This window comes from Cyrtonyx montezumae, unplaced genomic scaffold (assembly GCF_038088225.1).
Source record: "Cyrtonyx montezumae isolate F1298 unplaced genomic scaffold, pur_monq_1.0 scaffold_53, whole genome shotgun sequence".
NCBI classification, from domain to species: domain Eukaryota; kingdom Metazoa; phylum Chordata; class Aves; order Galliformes; family Odontophoridae; genus Cyrtonyx; species Cyrtonyx montezumae.
The window spans coordinates 1,174,982-1,194,656 of record NW_027072060.1 but is presented as its reverse complement, the minus strand read 5'-3'; positions in this window follow the sequence as shown (position 1 = coordinate 1,194,656).

Below are 19,675 nucleotides of genomic sequence, written 5' to 3'. Positions count from 1 at the left end.
GGAGAGGAGTGGAATGCAGTGCAGTGGAGTGGAGTAGAGTGGAGTGGAGTGGAGTGGTGTGGAGTGGAGTGGAGCGGAGAGGAGAGGAGAGGAATGCAGTGCAGTGGAGTGGAATGCAGTGGAGTGGAGAGGAGTGGAATGCGGTGCAGTGGAGTGGAATGCAGTGCAGTGAAGAGGAGTGGAGTGGAATGCAGTGGAGTGGAGAGAAGTAGAGCGAAGAGGTTTGGAGTGGATTTGAATGCAGTGGAGTGGAGTGGAGTGGAGTGGAATGCAGTGGAGTGGAGTGAAGTGGAATGCAGTGGAGTGGAGTGGAGTGGAGTGGAGTGGAGTGGAATGCAGTGGAGTGGAGTGGAAATCTGTGCAATGAAGTGGAGTGGAGTGGAATGCAGTGGAGTGGAGAAGAGTGGAATGCAGTGCATTGTAGTGGAATGCAGTGCAGTGAAGTGGAATGGAGTGGAATGCAGTGGAGTGGAGAGGAGCGGAGTGGAGTGGAGTGGAGTGGAGTGGAGTGGAGTGGAGTGGAGTGGAGTGGAGTGGAGTGGAATGCAGTGGAGTGGAGTGGAGTGGAGTGGAGTGGAGTGGAGTGGAGTGGAGTGGAGTGGAGTGGAGTTGAGTGGAGTGGAATGTAGTGGAGTGGAGATGAGTGGAATGCAGTGCAGTGGAGTGCAATGCAGTGCAGTGAAGTGGAGTGGAGTGGAATGCAATGGAGTGGAGTGGCGTGGAGAGGAGTGGAATGCAGTGGAATGCAGTGGAGTGGAGTGGGGTAGAGTGGAGTGGAGTGGAGTGGAGTGGAGTGGAGTGGAGTGGAGTGGAGTGGAGTGGAGTGGAGTGGAGTGGAGTGGAGTGGAGAGGAGTGGAATGCAGTGCAGTGGAGTGGAATGCAGTCGAGTGGAGTGGAATGCTGTGCAGTGAAGTGGAGTGGAGTGGAATGTAGTGGAGTGGAGAAGAGAAGAATGCAGTGCAGCGGAGTGGAATGCAGTGCAGTGAAGTGGAGTGGAATGCAATGCAGTGCAGAGGAGTGGAATGCAGTGGAGTCGAGTGGAGTGGAGTGGAGTGGAGAGGAGTGCAATGCAGTGCAGAGGAGTGGAATGCAGTGCAGAGGAGTGGAGTGGAGTGGAGTGGAGTGGAGTGGAGTGGAGTGGAGTGGAGTGGAGTGGAGTGGAATGCAGTGGAGTGGAGTGGAGTGGAATGCTGTGCAGTGAAGTGGAGTGGAGTGGAATGTAGTGGAGTGGAGAAGAGTGGAATGCAGTGCAGTGGAGTGCAATGCAGTGCAGTGAAGTGGAGTGGAGTGGAATGCAATGGAGTGGAGTGGCGTGGAGAGGAGTGGAATGCAGTGCAGTGAAGTGGAGTGGAGTGGAGTGGAATGCAGTGGAATGCAGTGGAGTGGAGTGGAGTGGAGTGGAGTGGAGTGGAGTGGAGTTGAGTGGAGTGGAGTGGAGTGGAGTGGAGTGGAGTGGAGTGGAGAGGAGTGGAATGCAGTGCAGTGGAGTGGAATGCAGTCGAGTGGAGTGTAATGCTGTGCAGTGAAGTGGAGTGGAGTGGAATGTAGTGAAGTGGAGAAGAGTGGAATGCAGTGCAGCGGAGTGGAATGCAGTGCAGTGAAGTGGAGTAGAATGCAATGGAGTGGAGTGGAGTGGAGAGGAGTGGAATGCAGTGGAGTGGAGTGGAGTGGAGTGGAGTGGAGTGGAGTGGAGTGGAGTGGAGTGGAGTGGAGTAGAGTGGAGTTGAGTGGAGTGGAGTGGAGTGGAATGCAGTGCAGTGGAGTGGAATGCAGTGCAGTGGAGTGGAGAGGAGTGGAATGCAGTGGAGTGGAGTGGAGTGGAGTGGAGTGGAGTGGAGTGGAGTGGAGTGGAGTGGAGTGGAGTGGAGTGGAATGCAGTGGAGTGGAGTGGAGTGGAGTGGATTTGAATGCAGTGGAGTGGAGTGGAGTGGAGTGGAGTGGAGTGGAGTGGAGTGGAGTGGAGTGGAGTGCTATGCACTGGAGTGGAGAGGAGTGGAATGCAGTGGAATGGAGTGGAGAGGAGTGGAGTGGAGTGGAGTGGAGTGGAGTGGAGTGGAGTGGAGTGGAGTGGAGTGGAGTGGAGTGGAGTGGAGTGGAGTTTAGTGGAGTGGAGTGGAGAGGAGTGGAATGCAGTGCAGTGGAGTGGAATGCAGTGGAGTGGAGTGGAATGCAGTGGAATGCAGTGGAGTGGAGAGTACTGGAATGCAGTGCAGTGGTGAGAAATGCCGTGCAGTGAAGTGGAGTGGAGTGGAATGCAGTGGATTGGACAGGAGTGGAGTGGAGTGGTTTGGAGTGGATTTGAATGCAGTGGAGTGGAGTGGAGTGGAGTGGAGTAGAATGCAGTGGAGCGGAGTGGAGTGGAATGCAATGGAGAGGAGTGGAGTGGAGTGGAATGCAGTGGAGTGGAGTGGAGTGGAGTGGAGTGGAGTGGAGTGGAGTGGAGTGGAGGGGAGTTGAATGCAGTAAAGTGGAGTGGAGTGGAGTGGAGTGGAGTGGAGTGGAGTGGAGTGGAGTGGAGTGGAGTGGAGTGGAGTGGAGTGGAGTGGAGTGGAATGCAGTGCAGTGTAGTGGAATGCAGTGGAGTGGAGTGGAATGCAGTGGAATGCAGTGGAGTGTAGAGTAGTGGAATGCAGTGCAGTGGTGAGGAATGCAGTGCAGTGAAGTGGAGTGGAGTGGAATGCAGTGGAGTGGACAGGAGTGGAGCGAAGAGGTTTGGAGTGGATTTGAATGCAGAGGAGTGGAGTGGAGTGGAGTGGAGTGGAATGCAGTGGAGTGGAGTGGAGTGGAGTGGAGTGGAGTGGAGTGGAGTGGAGTGGAGTGGAGTGCAGTGGAGTGGAGTATAGTGGAGTGGAGTTGAATGCAGTGGAGTGGAGTGGAGTGGAGTGGAGTGGAGTTGAGTGGAGTGGAGTGGAGTGGAGTGGAGAGGACTGGAGTTGAATGCAGTGGAGTGGAGTGGAGTGGAGTGGAGAGGAGTGGAATGCAGTGCAGAGGAGTGGAGTGGAGTGGAGTGGAGTGGAGTGGAGTGGAGTGGAGTGGAGTGGAGTGGAGTGGAGTGGAGTGGAGTAAAGTGCAGTGGAGTAGAGTAGAGTGGAGTGGAGTGGAATGCAGTGGAGTGGATTGGAGAGGAGTGGAATGCAGTGGAGTGGAGTGGAGTGGAGTGGAGTGGAGTGGAGTGGAGTGGAGTGGAGTGGAGTGGAGTGGAGTGGATTGGAGTGGAGAGGAGTGGAATGCAATGCAGTGGAGTGGAATGCAGTGCAGTGATGTGGAGTGGAGTGGAATGCAGTGGAGTGGAGAGGAGTGGAATGCAGTGGAGTGGAGAGGAGTGGAGTGGAGTGGAGTGGAGTGGAGTGGAGTGGAGTGGAGTGGAGTGGAGTGGAGAGGAGTGGAGTGGAGTGGAGTGGAGAGGAGTGGAATGCAATGCAGTGGAGTGGAATGCAGTGCAGTGATGTGGAGTGGAGTGGAATGCAGTGGAGTGGAGAGGAGTGGAATGCAGTGGAGTGGAGAGGAGTGGAGTGCAGTAGAGTGGAGTGGAGTGGAGTGGAGTGGAGTGGAGTGGAGAGGAGTGGAATGCAGTGAAGTGGAGTGGAGTGGAATGCTGTGCAGTGAAGTGGAGTGGAGTGGAATTTAGTGGAGAGGAGAAGAGTGGAATGCAGTGCAGTGGAGTGGAATGCAGTGCAGTGAAGTGGAGTGGAGTGGAATGCAATGGAGTGGAGTGGAGTGGAGAGGAGTGGAATGCAGTGGAGTGGAGTGGAGTGGAGTGGAGTGGAGTGGAGTGGAGTGGAGTGGAGTGGAGTGGAGTGGAGTGGAGTGGAGTGGAGTGGAGTGGAGTGGAATGCAGTGGAATGCAGGGAGTGGAGTGGAGTGGAGTGGAGAGGAGTGGAATGCAGTGCAGTGGAGTGGAATGCAGTGGAGTGACGTGGAGTGGAGTGGAGTGGAGTGGAGTGGAGTGGAGTGGAGTGGAGTGGAGTGGAGTGGAGTGGAGAAGAGTGGAATGCAGTGCAGTGGAGTGGAATGCATTGCAGTGGAGTGGAATGCAGTGCAGTGATGTGGAGTGGAGTGGAATGCAGTGGAGTGGAGAGGAGTGGAATGCAGTGGAGTGGAGAGGAGTGGAGTGGAGTGGAGTGGAGTGGAGTGGAGTGGAGTGGAGTGGAGTGGAGTGGAGTGGAGTGGTGAGGAGTGGAGTGGAGTGGAGTGGAGAGGAGTGGAATGCAATGCAGTGGAGTGGAATGCAGTGCAGTGGATTGGAGAAGAGTGGAATGCAGTGGAGTGGAGTGGAGTGGAGTGGAGTGGAGTGGAGTGGAGTGGAGTGGAGTGGAGTGGAGTGGAGTATAGTGGAGTGGAGTTGAATGCAGTGGAGTTGAGTGGAGTGGAGTGGAATGCGGTGGACTGGAGTGGAGTGGAGTGGAGTGAAGTGGTGTGGAGTGCATTTGAATGCAGTGGAGTGGAGTGGAATGGAGTGGAGTGGAGTGGAGTGGAGTGGAGTGGAGTGGAGTGGAGTGGAGTGGAGTGGAGTGGAGTGGAATGCAGTGGAATGAAGTGGAATGCAGTGGAGTGGAGTGGAGTGGAGTGGAGTGGAGTGGAGTGGAGTGGAGTGGAGTGGAGTGGAGTGGAGTGGAGTGGAGTGGAGAGGAGTGGAATGCAGTGCAGTGGAGTGGAATGCAGTCGAGTGGAGTGGAATGCTGTGCAGTGAAGTGGAGTGGAGTGGAATGTAGTGGAGTGGAGAAGAGTGGAAGGCAGTGTAGCGGAGTGGAATGCAGTGCAGTGAAGTGGAGTGGAATGCAATGGAGTGGAGTGGAGTGGAGAGGAGTGGAATGCAGTGGGGTGGAGTGGAGTGGAGTGGAGTGGAGTGGAGTGGAGTGGAGTGGAGTGGAGTGGAGTGGAGCGGAGTGGAGAGGAGTGGAGTTGAATGCAGTGGAGTTGAGTGGAGTGGAGTGGAATGCGGTGGACTGGAGTGGAGTGGAGTGGAGTGGAGTGAAGTGGTGTGGAGTGGATATGAATGCAGTGGAGTGGAGTGGAGTGGAGTGGAGTGGAGTGGAGTGGAGTGGAGTGGAGTGGAGTGGAGTGGAGTGGAGTGGAGTGGAGTGGAGTGGAGTGGGGTGGAGTAGAGTGGAGTGGAGTGGAGAGGACTGGAGTTGAATGCTGTGGAGTGCAGTGGAGTGGAGTGGATTGGAGTGGAGTGGAGAGGACTGGAGTTGAATGCAGTGGAGTGGAGCTGAGTGGAGTGGAGAGGAGTGGAGTGGAGTGGAGAGGAGTGCAATGCAGTGCAGAGGAGTGGAATGCAGTGCAGAGGAGTGGAGTGGAGTGGAGTGGAGTGGAGTGGAGTGGAGTGGAGTGGAGTGGAGTGGAGTGGAGTGGAGTGGAGTGGAGTAAAGTGGAGTGGATTGGAGAGGAGTGGAATGCAGTGGAGTGGAGTGGAGTGGAGTGGAGTGGAGTGGAGTGGAGTGGAGTGGAGTGGAGTGGAGTGGAATGCAGTGCAGAGGAGTGGAATGCAGTGCAGTGGAGTGGAATGCAGTCGAGTGGAGTGGAGTGGAGTAGAATGTAGTGGAGTGGAGAAGAGTGGAATGCAGTGTAGCGGAGTGGAATGCAGTGCAGTGAAGTGGAGTGGAATGCAATGGAGTGGAGTGGAGTGGAGAGGAGTGGAATGCAGTGGAGTGGAGTGGAGTGGAGTGGAGTGGAGTGGAGTGGAATGCAGTGCAGTGGAGTGGAATGCAGTGCAGTGGAGTGGAGTGGAGTGGAGTGGAGTGGAGTGGAGTGGAGTGGAGTGGAGTAAAGTGGAGTGGATTGGAGAGGAGTGGAATGCAGTGGAGTGGAGTGGAGTGGAGTGGAGTGGAGTGGAGTGGAGTGGAGTGGAGTGGAGTGGAGTGGAGTGGAATGCAGTGCAGTGGAGTGGAATGCAGTGCAGTGGAGTGGAATGCAGTCGAGTGGAGTGGAGTGGAGTAGAATGTAGTGGAGTGGAGAAGAGTGGAATGCAGTGTAGCGGAGTGGAATGCAGTGCAGTGAAGTGGAGTGGAATGCAATGGAGTGGAGTGGAGTGGAGAGGAGTGGAATGCAGTGGAGTGGAGTGGAGTGGAGTGGAGTGGAGTGGAGTGGAATGCAGTGCAGTGGAGTGGAATGCAGTGCAGTGGAGTGGAATGCAGTCGAGTGGAGTGGAGTGGAGTAGAATGTAGTAGAGTGGAGAAGAGTGGAATGCAGTGTAGCGGAGTGGAATGCAGTGCAGTGAAGTGGAGTGGAATGCAATGGAGTGGAGTGGAGTGGAGAGGAGTGGAATGCAGTGGAGTGGAGTGGAGTGGAGTGGAATGGAGTGGAGTGGAGTGGAGTGGAGTGGAGTGGAGTGGAGAGGAGTGGAGTGGAGAGGAGTGGAGTTGAATGCAGTGGAGTGGAGTGGAGTGGAGTGGAATGCGGTGGACTGGAGTGGAGTGGAGTGGAGTGGAGTGAAGTGGTGTGGAGTGGATATGAATGCAGTGGAGTGGAGTGGAGTGGAGTGGAGTGGAGTGGAGTGGAGTGGAGTGGAGTGGAGTGGAGTGGAGTGGAGTGGAGTGGAGTGGAGTGGAGTTGAATGCTGTGGAGTGGAGTGGAGTGGAGTGGATTGGAGTGGAGTGGAGAGGACTGGAGTTGAATGCAGTGGAGTGGAGCTGAGTGGAGTGGAGAGGAGTGGAGTGGAGTGGAGAGGAGTGCAATGCAGTGCAGAGGAGTGGAATGCAGTGCAGAGGAGTGGAGTGGAGTGGAGTGGAGTGGAGTGGAGTGGAGTGGAGTAAAGTGGAGTGGATTGGAGAGGAGTGGAATGCAGTGGAGTGGAGTGGAGTGGAGTGGAGTGGAGTGGAGTGGAGTGGAGTGGAGTGGAGTGGAGAGGAGTGGAGTTGAATGCAGTGGAGTGGAGTGGAGTGGAGTGGAGTTGAGTGGAGTGGAGTGGAGTGGAGTGGAGTGGAGTGGAGTGGAGTGGAGTGGAGTGGAGTGGAGTGGAGTGGAGTGGAGTGGAGTGGAGTGGAGTGGAGTGAAGTGGAGAGGAGTGCAATGCAGTGCAGAGGAGTGGAATGCAGTGCAGAGGAGTGGAGTGGAGTGGAGTGGAGTGGACTGGAGTTGAATGCAGTGGAGTGGAGTGGAGTGGAGTGGAGAGGAGTGGAATGCAGTGCAGAGGAGTGGAGTGGAGTGGAGTGGAGTGGAGTGGAGTGGAGTGGAGTAAAGTGCAGTGGAGTAGAGTAGAGTGGAGTGGAGTGGAATGCAGTGGAGTGGATTGGAGAGGAGTGGAATGCAGTGGAGTGGAGTGGAGTGGAGTGGAGTGGAGTGGAGTGGAGTGGAGTGGAGTGGAGTGGAGTGGAGTGGAGTATAGTGGAGTGGAGTTGAATGCAGTGGAGTTGAGTGGAGTGGAGTGGAATGCGGTGGACTGGAGTGGAGTGGAGTGGAGTGAAGTGGTGTGGAGTGCATTTGAATGCAGTGGAGTGGAGTGGAGTGGAGTGGAGTGGAGTGGAGTGGAGTGGAGTGGAGTGGAGTGGAGTGGAGTGGAGTGGAGTGGAATGCAGTGGAATGAAGTGGAATGCAGTGGAGTGGAGTGGAGTGGAGTGGAGTGGAGTGGAGTGGAGTGGAGTGGAGTGGAGTGGAGTGGAGTGGAGTGGAGTGGAGTGGAGTGGAGAGGAGTGGAATGCAGTGCAGTGGAGTGGAATGCAGTCGAGTGGAGTGGAATGCTGTGCAGTGAAGTGGAGTGGAGTGGAATGTAGTGGAGTGGAGAAGAGTGGAAGGCAGTGTAGCGGAGTGGAATGCAGTGCAGTGAAGTGGAGTGGAATGCAATGGAGTGGAGTGGAGTGGAGAGGAGTGGAATGCAGTGGGGTGGAGTGGAGTGGAGTGGAGTGGAGTGGAGTGGAGTGGAGTGGAGTGGAGTGGAGTGGAGCGGAGTGGAGAGGAGTGGAGTTGAATGCAGTGGAGTTGAGTGGAGTGGAGTGGAATGCGGTGGACTGGAGTGGAGTGGAGTGGAGTGGAGTGAAGTGGTGTGGAGTGGATATGAATGCAGTGGAGTGGAGTGGAGTGGAGTGGAGTGGAGTGGAGTGGAGTGGAGTGGAGTGGAGTGGAGTGGAGTGGAGTGGAGTGGAGTGGAGTGGAGTGGAGTGGAGTAGAGTGGAGTGGAGTGGAGAGGACTGGAGTTGAATGCTGTGGAGTGGAGTGGAGTGGAGTGGATTGGAGTGGAGTGGAGAGGACTGGAGTTGTATGCAGTGGAGTGGAGCTGAGTGGAGTGGAGTGGAGTGGAGTGGAGTGGAGTGGAGTGGAGTGGAGTGGAGTGGAGTGGAGTGGAGTGGAGTGGAGTGGAGTGGAGTGGAGTGGAGAGGAGTGGAATGCAGTGCAGTGGAGTGGAATGCAGTCGAGTGGAGTGGAATGCTGTGCAGTGAAGTGTAGTGGAGTAGAATGTAGTGGAGTGGAGAAGAGTGGAATGCAGTGTAGCGGAGTGGAATGCAGTGCAGTGAAGTGGAGTGGAATGCAATGGAGTGGAGTGGAGTGGAGAGGAGTGGAATGCAGTGGAGTGGAGTGGAGTGGAGTGGAGTGGAGTGGAGTGGAGTGGAGTGGAGTGGAGTGGAGTGGAGTGGATTGGAGTGGAGTTGAATGCTGTGGAGTGGAGTGGAGTGGAGTGGATTGGAGTGGAGTGGAGAGGACTGGAGTTGAATGCAGTGGAGTGGAGCTGAGTGGAGTGGAGAGGAGTGGAGTGGAGTGGAGAGGAGTGCAATACAGTGCAGAGGAGTGGAATGCAGTGCAGAGGAATGGAGTGGAGTGGAGTGGAGTGGAGTGGAGTGGAGTGGAGTGGAGTGGAGTGGAGTGGAGTAAAGTGGAGTGGATTGGAGAGGAGTGGAATGCAGTGGAGTGGAGTGGAGTGGAGTGGAGTGGAGTGGAGTGGAGTGGAGTGGAGTGGAGTGGAGTGGAGTGGAATGCAGTGCAGTGGAGTGGAATGCAGTGCAGTGGAGTGGAATGCAGTCGAGTGGAGTGGAGTGGAGTAGAATGTAGTGGAGTGGAGAAGAGTGGAATGCAGTGTAGCAGAGTGGAATGCAGTGCAGTGAAGTGGAGTGGAATGCAATGGAGTGGAGTGGAGTGGAGAGGAGTGGAATGCAGTGGAGTGGAGTGGAATGGAGTGGAGTGGAGTGGAGTGGAGTGGAGTGGAATGCAGTGCAGTGGAGTGGAATGCAGTGCAGTGGAGTGGAATGCAGTCGAGTGGAGTGGAGTGGAGTAGAATGTAGTGGAGTGGAGAAGAGTGGAATGCAGTGTAGCGGAGTGGAATGCAGTGCAGTGAAGTGGAGTGGAATGCAATGGAGTGGAGTGGAGTGGAGAGGAGTGGAATGCAGTGGAGTGGAGTGGAGTGGAGTGGAGTGGAGTGGAGTGGAGTGGAGTGGAGTGGAGTGGAGTGGAGTGGAGAGGAGTGGAGTTGAATGCAGTGGAGTGGAGTGGAGTGGAGTGGAATGCGGTGGACTGGAGTGGAGTGGAGTGGAGTGGAGTGAAGTGGTGTGGAGTGGATATGAATGCAGTGGAGTGGAGTGGAGTGGAGTGGAGTGGAGTGGAGTGGAGTGGAGTGGAGTGGAGTGGAGTGGAGTGGAGTGGAGTGGAGTGGAGTGGAGTGGAGTTGAATGCTGTGGAGTGGAGTGGAGTGGAGTGGATTGGAGTGGAGTGGAGAGGACTGGAGTTGAATGCAGTGGAGTGGAGCTGAGTGGAGTGGAGAGGAGTGGAGTGGAGTGGAGAGGAGTGCAATGCCGTGCAGAGGAGTGGAATGCAGTGCAGAGGAGTGGAGTGGAGTGGAGTGGAGTGGAGTGGAGTGGAGTAAAGTGGAGTGGATTGGAGAGGAGTGGAATGCAGTGGAGTGGAGTGGAGTGGAGTGGAGTGGAGTGGAGTGGAGTGGAGTGGAGTGGAGTGGAGTGGAGTGGAATGCAGTGGAGTGGAGTGGAAATCTGTGCAATGAAGTGGAGTGTAGTGGAATGCAGTGGAGTGGAGAGGAGTGGAATGCAGTGCAGTGTAGTGGAATGCAGTGCAGTGAAGTGGAATGGAGTGGAATGCAGTGGAGTGGAGAGGAGCAAAGTGGAGTGGAGTGGAGAGGAGTGGAGTGGAGTGGAGTGGAGTGGAGTGGAGTGGAGAGGAGTGGAGTGGAATGCAGTGGAGTGGAGTGGAGTGGAGTGGAGTGGAGTGGAGTGGAGTGGAGTGGAGTGGAGTGGAGTGGAGTGGAGTGGAGTGGAGTGGAATGTAGTGGAGTGGAGAAGAGTGGAATGCAGTGCAGTGGAGTGCAATGCAGTGCAGTGAAGTGGAGTGGAGTGGAGTGGAGTGGAGTTGAGTGGAGTGGAGTGGAGTGGAGTGGAGTGGAGTGGAGTGGAGTGGAGTGGAGTGAAGTGGAGTGGAGTGGGATGGATAGGAATTGTTTGGCACATTGTGGAAATGTGTGGAGAGGACTGCAGTGGAGTGGAGAGTAGTAGAGTGAAGTGGAGTGGAGTGGAGTGGAATAGAGTGGAGTGGAATAGAGTGGAGTGGTGTGGAATGGAGTGAAGTGGAGTGGAGTGGAGTTGAGTAATGAGGTAGTGTTGGAAGAGGAAAACTGTCCAGTGGATAGGTGTGTATTGGAGTCGAGTGGAGAAAAGTGGAGTGGAATTTTGTGGTGTGGTGTGGAGAGGATTTTAGTAGATGGGAGACGAGTTGAATAGAGTGGAGTGGAGTTCAAAGGAGTGGTGCTGAGTAGAGTGGAGTGGAGTGAAGTGGAGTGGAGTGGAGTGGAGTGGAGTAGAGTGGAGTGGAGTGGAGTGGAGTGGAGTGGAGTGGAGTGGAGTGGAGTGGAGTGGAGTGGAGTGGAGTGGAGTGGAGAGAAATGCAATGGAGCTGAGTGGAGTGGAGAGGAGAGCAGTTCAATGGAGTAGTGTGTAGTGGAGTGGAGTGCAGTGGATTGGGGAGGATTTGTTGCGAGATGATAGCACTTGAGTGCAGAGGAGTGGAGTGGGGTGTAGTGGAGTGGAGTGGAGTGGAGTGGAGTGGAGTGGAGTGGAGTGGAGTGGAGTGGAGTGGAGTGGAGTGGCGTGGAGTGGAGTGGAGTGGAGTGGGGTGTAGTGAGGTGGAGTGGGGTGGAGTAGAGTGAAGAGGAGTGCACATGTATGAAAAGGAATGGAGGAGAGGGTAGTGAGGTGTAGTTGCCTTGATTGGAGAGTAGTGGAGTGGAGTGGATAGGAGAGGACTGGAATGTAGAGGAGTAGATTGGAGTCGATTTGAGTTGATGTAAAGTGGAGTAGAGTGGAGTGGAGTGGAGTGGAGTGGAGTGGAGTGGAGTGGAGTGGAGTGGAGTGGAGTGGAGTGGAGTGGAGTGGAGTGGAGTGAAGTGGAGTGGAGTGGAGTGGGATGCAGAGGAATTGTTTGGTGCATTGTGGAAATGTGTGGAGAGGACTGCAGTGGAGTGGAGCGGAGAGGAGTGGAGTGGAGTGGAGTGGAGTGGAGTGGAGTGGAGTGGAGTGGAGTGGAGTGGAGTGGAGTGGAATGGAGTGGAGTGGAGTGGAATAGAGTGGAGTGGTGTGGAATGGAGTGGAGTGGAGTGGAGTGGAGTTGAGTTGAATGGTGAGGAAGTGTTGGAAGAGGAAAACTGTCGAGTGGATAGGTGTGTAGTGGAGTCGAGTGGAGAAAAATGGAGTGGAATTCTGTGGTGTGGGGTGGAGAGGATTTTAGTAGAGGAGAGACGAGTTGAAGAGAGTGGAGTGGAGTTCAAAGGAGTGGTGCGGAGTGGAGTGGACGGGAGTGGAGGGGAGTGGAGTGGAGTGGAGTGGGGTGGAATGAAGTAGGGCGGGAGTGGGGGGGAGTGGGGTGGAGTGGTGTGGAGTAGAGTGAAGAGGAGTGCACATGTATGAAAAGGAATGAAGGAGAGGGTTGTGAGGTGTAGATGCCTTGATTGGAGAGTAGTGGAGTTCAAAGGAGTGGTGCGGAGTGGAGTGGAGGGGAGTGGAGGGGAGTGGAGGGGAGTGGAGTGGGGTGGAATGAAGTAGGGCGGAGTGGGGGGGGAGTGGGGTGGAGTGGTGTGGAGTAGAGTGAAGAGGAGTGAACATGTATGAAAAGGAATGGAGGAGAGGGTAGTGAGGTGTAGATGCCTTGATTGGAGAGTAGTGGAGTAGAGTGGAGTGGAGTGGAGTGGAGTGGAGTGGGATGGATAGGAATTGTTTGGTGCATTGTGGAAATGTGTGGAGAGGAGTGGAGTGGGGTTGAGTGGGGTGGAGTGGCGTGGAGTGGCGTGGGAGTGGAGTGGAGTGGAGTGGAGTGGAGTTGAGTGGAGTGGAGTGGAGTGGAGTGGAGTGGAGTGGAGTGGAGTGGGATGGATAGGAATTGTTTGGCACATTGTGGAAATGTGTGGAGAGGAGTGGAGTGGAGAGGAGTGGAGTGTAGCGGAGTAAAGTTGAGTGGAGTGGAGTGGAGGGGAGAGGAGGGGCGTGGAGTGGAGTGGAGTGGAGTGGAATGCGGTGGAGTGGAGTGGAGTGGAGTGGAGTGGAGTGGAGTGGATATGAATGCAGTGGAGTGGAGTGGAGTGGAGTGGAGTGGAGTGGAGTGGAGTGGAGTGGAGTGGAGTGGAGTGGAGTGGAGTGGAGAGAGGAGAGGAGAAAAGTTGAATGCAGTGGAGTGGAGTGGAGTGGAGTGAGTGGAGTGGAGTGGAGTGGAGTTGAGTGGAGTGGAGTGGAGTGGAGTGGAGTGGAGTGGAGTGGAGTGGAGTGGAGTGGAGTTGAGAGGAGTGCAATGCAGTGCAGAGGAGTGGAATGCAGTGCAGAGGAGTGAAGTGGAGTGGAGTGGACTGGAGTGGAGTGGAGTAGAGTAGAGTGGAGTGGAGTGGAATGCATTTGAGTGGATTGGAGAGGAGTGGAATGCAGTGCAGTGGATTGGAATGCAGTGGAGTGGAGTGGAATGCAGTGGAATGCAGAGGAGTACAGTGGAGTGTAGAGGAGTGGAGTGGAGTGGAGTGTTGTGGAGAGGAGTGGAATGCAGTGCAGTAAAGTGGAGTGGAGTTTAATGCAGTGGAGTGGAGAGGAGTGGAATTCAGTGCAGTAAAGTGGAGTGGAGTTTAATGCAGTGGAGTGGAGAGGAGTTGAATGCAGTGGAGTGGAGTGGAGGAGTGGAGTGGAGTGGAGTGGAGTGGAGTGGAGTGGAGTGGAGTGGAGTGGAGTGGAGTGGAGTGGAGTGGAGTGGAGTGGAGTGGAGTGGAGTGGAGTGGAGTGGAGTGGAATGCAGTGGAGTAGAGTGAAGTGGAGAGGAATGCAGTGGAGTGGAGTGGAGTGGAGTGGAGTGGAGTGGAGTGGAGTGGAGTGGAGTGGAGTGGAGTGGAGTGGAGTGGAGTGGAGTGGAGTTGAGAGAAATGCAATGGAGCTGAGTGGAGTGGAGAGGAGTGGAGTTCAGTGGAGTAGTGTGTAGTGGAGTGGAGTGCAGTGGACAGGGGAGGATTTGTTGCGAGATGAAAGCACTTGAGTGCAGAGGGAGTGGAGTGGGGTGGAGTGGTGTGGAGTTGAGTGGCGTGGCGTGGAGTGGAGTGGAGTGGAGTAGGGTGGAGTGGGGTGGAGTAGAGTGGAGTGCACATTTATGAAAAGGAATGGAGGAGAGGGGTAGTGAGGTGTAGTTGCCTTGATTGGAGAGTAGTGGAGTGGAGTGGATAGGAGAGGACTGGAATGGAGAGGAGTAGATTGGAGTCGATTTGAGTTATGTGGAGTGGAGTGGAGTGGACTGGAGTGGAGTGGAGTGGAGTGGAGTGGAGTGGGATGGAGAGGAATTGTTTGGTGCATTGTGGAAATGTGTGGAGAGGACTGCAGTGGAGTGGAGAGTAGTAGAGTGAAGTGGAGTGGAGTGGAGTGGAATAGAGTGGAGTGGAATAGAGTGGAGTGGTGTGGAATGGAGTGAAGTGGAGTGGAGTGGAGTTGAGTAATGAGGTAGTGTTGGAAGAGGAAAACTGTCCAGTGGATAGGTGTGTATTGGAGTCGAGTGGAGAAAAGTGGAGTGGAATTTTGTGGTGTGGTGTGGAGAGGATTTTAGTAGATGGGAGACGAGTTGAATAGAGTGGAGTGGAGTTCAAAGGAGTGGTGCTGAGTAGAGTGGAGTGGAGTGGAGTGGAGTGGAGTGGAGTGGAGTGGAGTGGAGTAGAGTGGAGTGGAGTGGAGTGGAGTGGAGTGGAGTGGAGTGGAGTGGAGTGGAGTGGAGTGGAGTGGAGTGGAGTGGAGTGGAGTGGAGAGAAATGCAATGGAGCTGAGTGGAGTGGAGAGGAGTGCAGTTCAATGGAGTAGTGTGTAGTGGAGTGGAGTGCAGTGGATTGGGGAGGATTTGTTGCGAGATGATAGCACTTGAGTGCAGAGGAGTGGAGTGGGTTGAAGTGGAGTTGAGTGGCGTGGAGTGGAGTGGAGTGGAGTGGGGTGTAGTGAGGTGGAGTGGGGTGGAGTAGAGTGAAGAGGAGTGCACAAGTATGAAAAGGAATGGAGGAGAGGGTAGTGAGGTGTAGTTGCCTTGATTGGAGAGTAGTGGAGTGGAGTGGATAGGAGAGGACTGGAATGTAGAGGAGTAGATTGGAGTCGATTTGAGTTGATGTAAAGTGGAGTAGAGTGGAGTGGAGTGGAGTGGAGTGGAGTGGAGTGGAGTGGAGTGGAGTGGAGTGGAGTGGAGTGGAGTGGAGTGGAGTGAAGTGGAGTGGAGTGGAGTGGGATGGAGAGGAATTGTTTGGTGCATTGTGGAAATGTGTGGAGAGGACTGCAGTGGAGTGGAGTGGAGTGGAGTGAAGTGGAGTGGAGTGGAGTGGAGTGGAGTGGAGTGGAGTGGAGTGGAGTGGAGTGGAGTGGAGTGGAGTGGAGTGGAATAGAGTGGAGTGGTGTGGAATGGAGTGGAGTGGAGTGGAGTTGAGTTGAATGGTGAGGAAGTGTTGGAAGAGGAAAACTGTCGAGTGGATAGGTGTGTAGTGGAGTCGAGTGGAGAAAAATGGAGTGGAATTCTGTGGTGTGGGGTGGAGAGGATTTTAGTAGAGGAGAGACGAGTTGAAGAGAGTGGAGTGGAGTTCAAAGGAGTGGTGCGGAGTGGAGTGGACGGGAGTGGAGGGGAGTGGAGTGGAGTGGAGTGGGGTGGAATGAAGTAGGGCGGAGTGGGGGGGAGTGGGGTGGAGTGGTGTGGAGTAGAGTGAAGAGGAGTGCACATGTATGAAAAGGAATGAAGGAGAGGGTTGTGAGGTGTAGATGCCTTGATTGGAGAGTAGTGGAGTTCAAAGGAGTGGTGCGGAGTGGAGTGGAGGGGAGTGGAGGGGAGTGGAGTGGAGTGGAGTGGGGTGGAATGAAGTAGGGCGGAGTGGGGGGGAGTGGGGTGGAGTGGTGTGGAGTCGAGTGAAGAGGAGTGCACATGTATGAAAAGGAATGGAGGAGAGGGTAGTGAGGTGTAGATGCCTTGATTGGAGAGTAGTGGAGTAGAGTGGAGTGGAGTGGAGTGGAGTGGAGTGGGATGGATAGGAATTGTTTGGTGCATTGTGGAAATGTGTGGAGAGGAGTGGAGTGGGGTTGAGTGGGGTGGAGTGGCGTGGAGTGGCGTGGAGTGGAGTGGAGTGGAGTGGAGTGGAGTGGAGTTGAGTGGAGTGGAGTGGAGTGGAGTGGAGTGGAGTGGAGTGGAGTGAAGTGGAGTGGAGTGGGATGGATAGGAATTGTTTGGCACATTGTGGAAATGTGTGGAGAGGAGTGGAGTGGAGAGGAGTGGAGTGTAGCGGAGTAAAGTTGAGTGGAGTGGAGTGGAGGGGAGAGGAGGGGCGTGGAGTGGAGTGGAGTGGGGTGGAATGAAGTGGGGTGGAGTGGGGTGGAGTGGTGTGGAGTAGAGTGAAGAGGAGTGCACATGTATGAAAAGGAATGAAGGAGAGGGTAGTGAGGTGTAGATGCCTTGATTGGAGAGCAGTGGAGTGGAGTGGAGTGGAGTGGAGTGGAGTGGAGTGGAGTGGAGTGGAGTGGAGTGGAGTGGAGTGGAGTGGAGTGGAGTGGGATGAATAGGAATTGTTGGGTGCATTGTGGAAATGTGTGGAGAGGAGTGGAGTGGGGTGGAGTGGGGTGCAGTGGCGTGGAGTGGCGTGGAGTAGAGTGGAGAGGAGTGGAATGCAGTGGAGTGGAGTGGAGTGGAGTGGAGTGGAGTGGAGTGGAGTGGAGTGGAGTGGAGTGGAGTGGAGTGGAGTGGAGTGGAGTGGAGTGGAGTGGAGTTGAGAGGAGTGCAATGCAGTGCAGAGGAGTGGAATGCAGTGCAGAGGAGTGAAGTGGAGTGGAGTGGAGTGGAGTGGAGTGGAGTAGAGTAGAGTGGAGTGGAGTGGAATGCATTTGAGTGGATTGGAGAGGAGTGGAATGCAGTGCAGTGGATTGGAATGCAGTGGAGTGGAGTGGAATGCAGTGGAATGCAGAGGAGTACAGTGGAGTGTAGAGGAGTGGAGTGGAGTGGAGTGTTGTGGAGAGGAGTGGAATGCAGTGCAGTAAAGTGGAGTGGAGTTTAATGCAGTGGAGTGGAGAGGAGTGGAATTCAGTGCAGTAAAGTGGAGTGGAGTTTAATGCAGTGGAGTGGAGAGGAGTGGAATGCAGTGGAGTGGAGTGGAGTGGAGTGGAGTGGAGTGGAGTGGAGTGGAGTGGAGTGGAGTGGAGTGGAGTGGAGTGGAGTGGAATGCAGTGGAGTAGAGTGAAGTGGAGTGGAATGCAGTGGAGTGGAGTGGAGTGGAGTGGAGTGGAGTGGAGTGGAGTGGAGTGGAGTGGTGGAGTGGAGTGGAGTGGAGTGGAGTGGAGAGAAATGCAATGGAGCTGAGTGGAGTGGAGAGGAGTGGAGTTCAGTGGAGTAGTGTGTAGTGGAGTGGAGTGCAGTGGACAGGGGAGGATTTGTTGCGAGATGAAAGCACTTGAGTGCAGAGGAGTGGAGTGGGGTGGAGTGGTGTGGAGTGGAGTGGCGTGGCGTGGAGTGGAGTGGAGTGGAGTAGGGTGGAGTGGGGGTGGAGTAGAGTGGAGTGCACATTTATGAAAAGGAATGGAGGAGAGAGGGTAGTGAGGTGTAGTTGCCTTGATTGGAGAGTAGTGGAGTGGAGTGGATAGGAGAGGACTGGAATGGAGTGGAGTAGATTGGAGTCGATTTGAGTTGATGTAAAGTGGAGTAGAGTGGAGTGGAGTGGAGTGGAGTGGAGTGGAGTGGGATGGAGAGGAATTGTTTGGTGCATTGTGGAAATGTGTGGAGAGGACTGCAGTGGAGTGGAGAGTAGTAGAGTGAAGTGGAGTGGAGTGGAGTGGAATAGAGTGGAGTGGAATAGAGTGGAGTGGTGTGGAATGGAGTGAAGTGGAGTGGAGTGGAGTTGAGTAATGAGGTAGTGTTGGAAGAGGAAAACTGTCCAGTGGATAGGTGTGTATTGGAGTCGAGTGGAGAAAAGTGGAGTGGAATTTTGTGGTGTGGTGTGGAGAGGATTTTAGTAGATGGGAGACGAGTTGAATAAAGTGGAGTGGAGTTCAAAGGAGTGGTGCTGAGTAGAGTGGAGTGGAGTGGAGTGGAGTGGAGTGGAGTGGAGTGGAGTGGAGTGGAGTGGAGTGGAGTGGAGTGGAGTGGAGTGGAGTGGAGTGGAGTGGAGTGGAGAGAAATGCAATGGAGCTGAGTGGAGTGGAGAGGAGTGCAGTTCAATGGAGTAGTGTGTAGTGGAGTGGAGTGCAGTGGATTGGGGAGGATTTGTTGCGAGATGATAGCACTTGAGTGCAGAGGAGTGGAGTGGGTTGAAGTGGAGTTGAGTGGCGTGGAGTGGAGTGGAGTGGAGTGGGGTGTAGTGAGGTGGAGTGGGGTGGAGTAGAGTGAAGAGGAGTGCACAAGTATGAAAAGGAATGGAGGAGAGGGTAGTGAGGTGTAGTTGCCTTGATTGGAGAGTAGTGGAGTGGAGTGGATAGGAGAGGACTGGAATGTAGAGGAGTAGATTGGAGTCGATTTGAGTTGATGTAAAGTGGAGTAGAGTGGAGTGGAGTGGAGTGGAGTGGAGTGGAGTGGAGTGGAGTGGAGTGGAGTGGAGTGGAGTGGAGTGGAGTGGAGTGGAGTGAAGTGGAGTGGAGTGGAGTGGGATGGAGAGGAATTGTTTGGTGCATTGTGGAAATGTGTGGAGAGGACTGCAGTGGAGTGGAGTGGAGTGGAGTGAAGTGGAGTGGAGTGGAGTGGAGTGGAGTGGAGTGGAGTGGAGTGGAGTGGAGTGGAGTGGAGTGGAGTGGAGTGGAGTGGAGTGGAATAGAGTGGAGTGGTGTGGAATGGAGTGGAGTGGAGTGGAGTTGAGTTGAATGGTGAGGAAGTGTTGGAAGAGGAAAACTGTCGAGTGGATAGGTGTGTAGTGGAGTCGAGTGGAGAAAAATGGAGTGGAATTCTGTGGTGTGGGGTGGAGAGGATTTTAGTAGAGGAGAGACGAGTTGAAGAGAGTGGAGTGGAGTTCAAAGGAGTGGTGCGGAGTGGAGTGGACGGGAGTGGAGGGGAGTGGAGTGGAGTGGAGTGGGGTGGAATGAAGTAGGGCGGAGTGGGGGGGAGTGGGGTGGAGTGGTGTGGAGTAGAGTGAAGAGGAGTGCACATGTATGAAAAGGAATGAAGGAGAGGGTTGTGAGGTGTAGATGCCTTGATTGGAGAGTAGTGGAGTTCAAAGGAGTGGTGCGGAGTGGAGTGGAGGGGAGTGGAGGGGAGTGGAGTGGAGTGGAGTGGGGTGGAATGAAGTAGGGCGGAGTGGGGGGGAGTGGGGTGGAGTGGTGTGGAGTCGAGTGAAGAGGAGTGCACATGTATGAAAAGGAATGGAGGAGAGGGTAGTGAGGTGTAGATGCCTTGATTGGAGAGTAGTGGAGTAGAGTGGAGTGGAGTGGAGTGGAGTGGAGTGGAGTGGGATGGATAGGAATTGTTTGGTGCATTGTGGAAATGTGTGGAGAGGAGTGGAGTGGGGTTGAGTGGGGTGGAGTGGCGTGGAGTGGCGTGGAGTGGAGTGGAGTGGAGTGGAGTGGAGTGGAGTGGAGTGGAGTGGAGTGGAGTGGAGTGGAGTGAAGTGGAGTGGAGTGGGATGGATAGGAATTGTTTGGCACATTGTGGAAATGTGTGGAGAGGAGTGGAGTGGAGAGGAGTGGAGTGTAGCGGAGTAAAGTTGAGTGGAGTGGAGTGGAGGGGAGAGGAGGGGCGTGGAGTGGAGTGGAGTGGGGTGGAATGAAGTGGGGTGGAGTGGGGTGGAGTGGTGTGGAGTAGAGTGAAGAGGAGTGCACATGTATGAAAAGGAATGAAGGAGAGGGTAGTGAGGTGTAGATGCCTTGATTGGAGAGCAGTGGAGTGGAGTGGAGTGGAGTGGAGTGGAGTGGAGTGGAGTGGAGTGGAGTGGAGTGGAGTGGAGTGGAGTGGAGTGGGATGAATAGGAATTGTTGGGTGCATTGTGGAAATGTGTGGAGAGGAGTGGAGTGGGGTGGAGTGGGGTGCAGTGGCGTGGAGTGGCGTGGAGTAGAGTGGAGAGGAGTGGAATGCAGTGGAGATGAGTGGAGTGGAGTGGAGTGGAGTGGAGTGGAGTGGAGTGGAGTGGAGTGGAGTGGAATGCAGTGGAATGCAGTGGAGTGGAGAGGAGTGGAATGCAGTGCAGTGAAGTGGAATGCAGTGCAGTGGAGTGGAGAGGAGTGGAGTGGAGTGGAGAGGAGTGGAATGCAGTGGAGTGTAGAGGAGTGGAGTGGAATGCAGTGGAATGCAGTGGAGTGC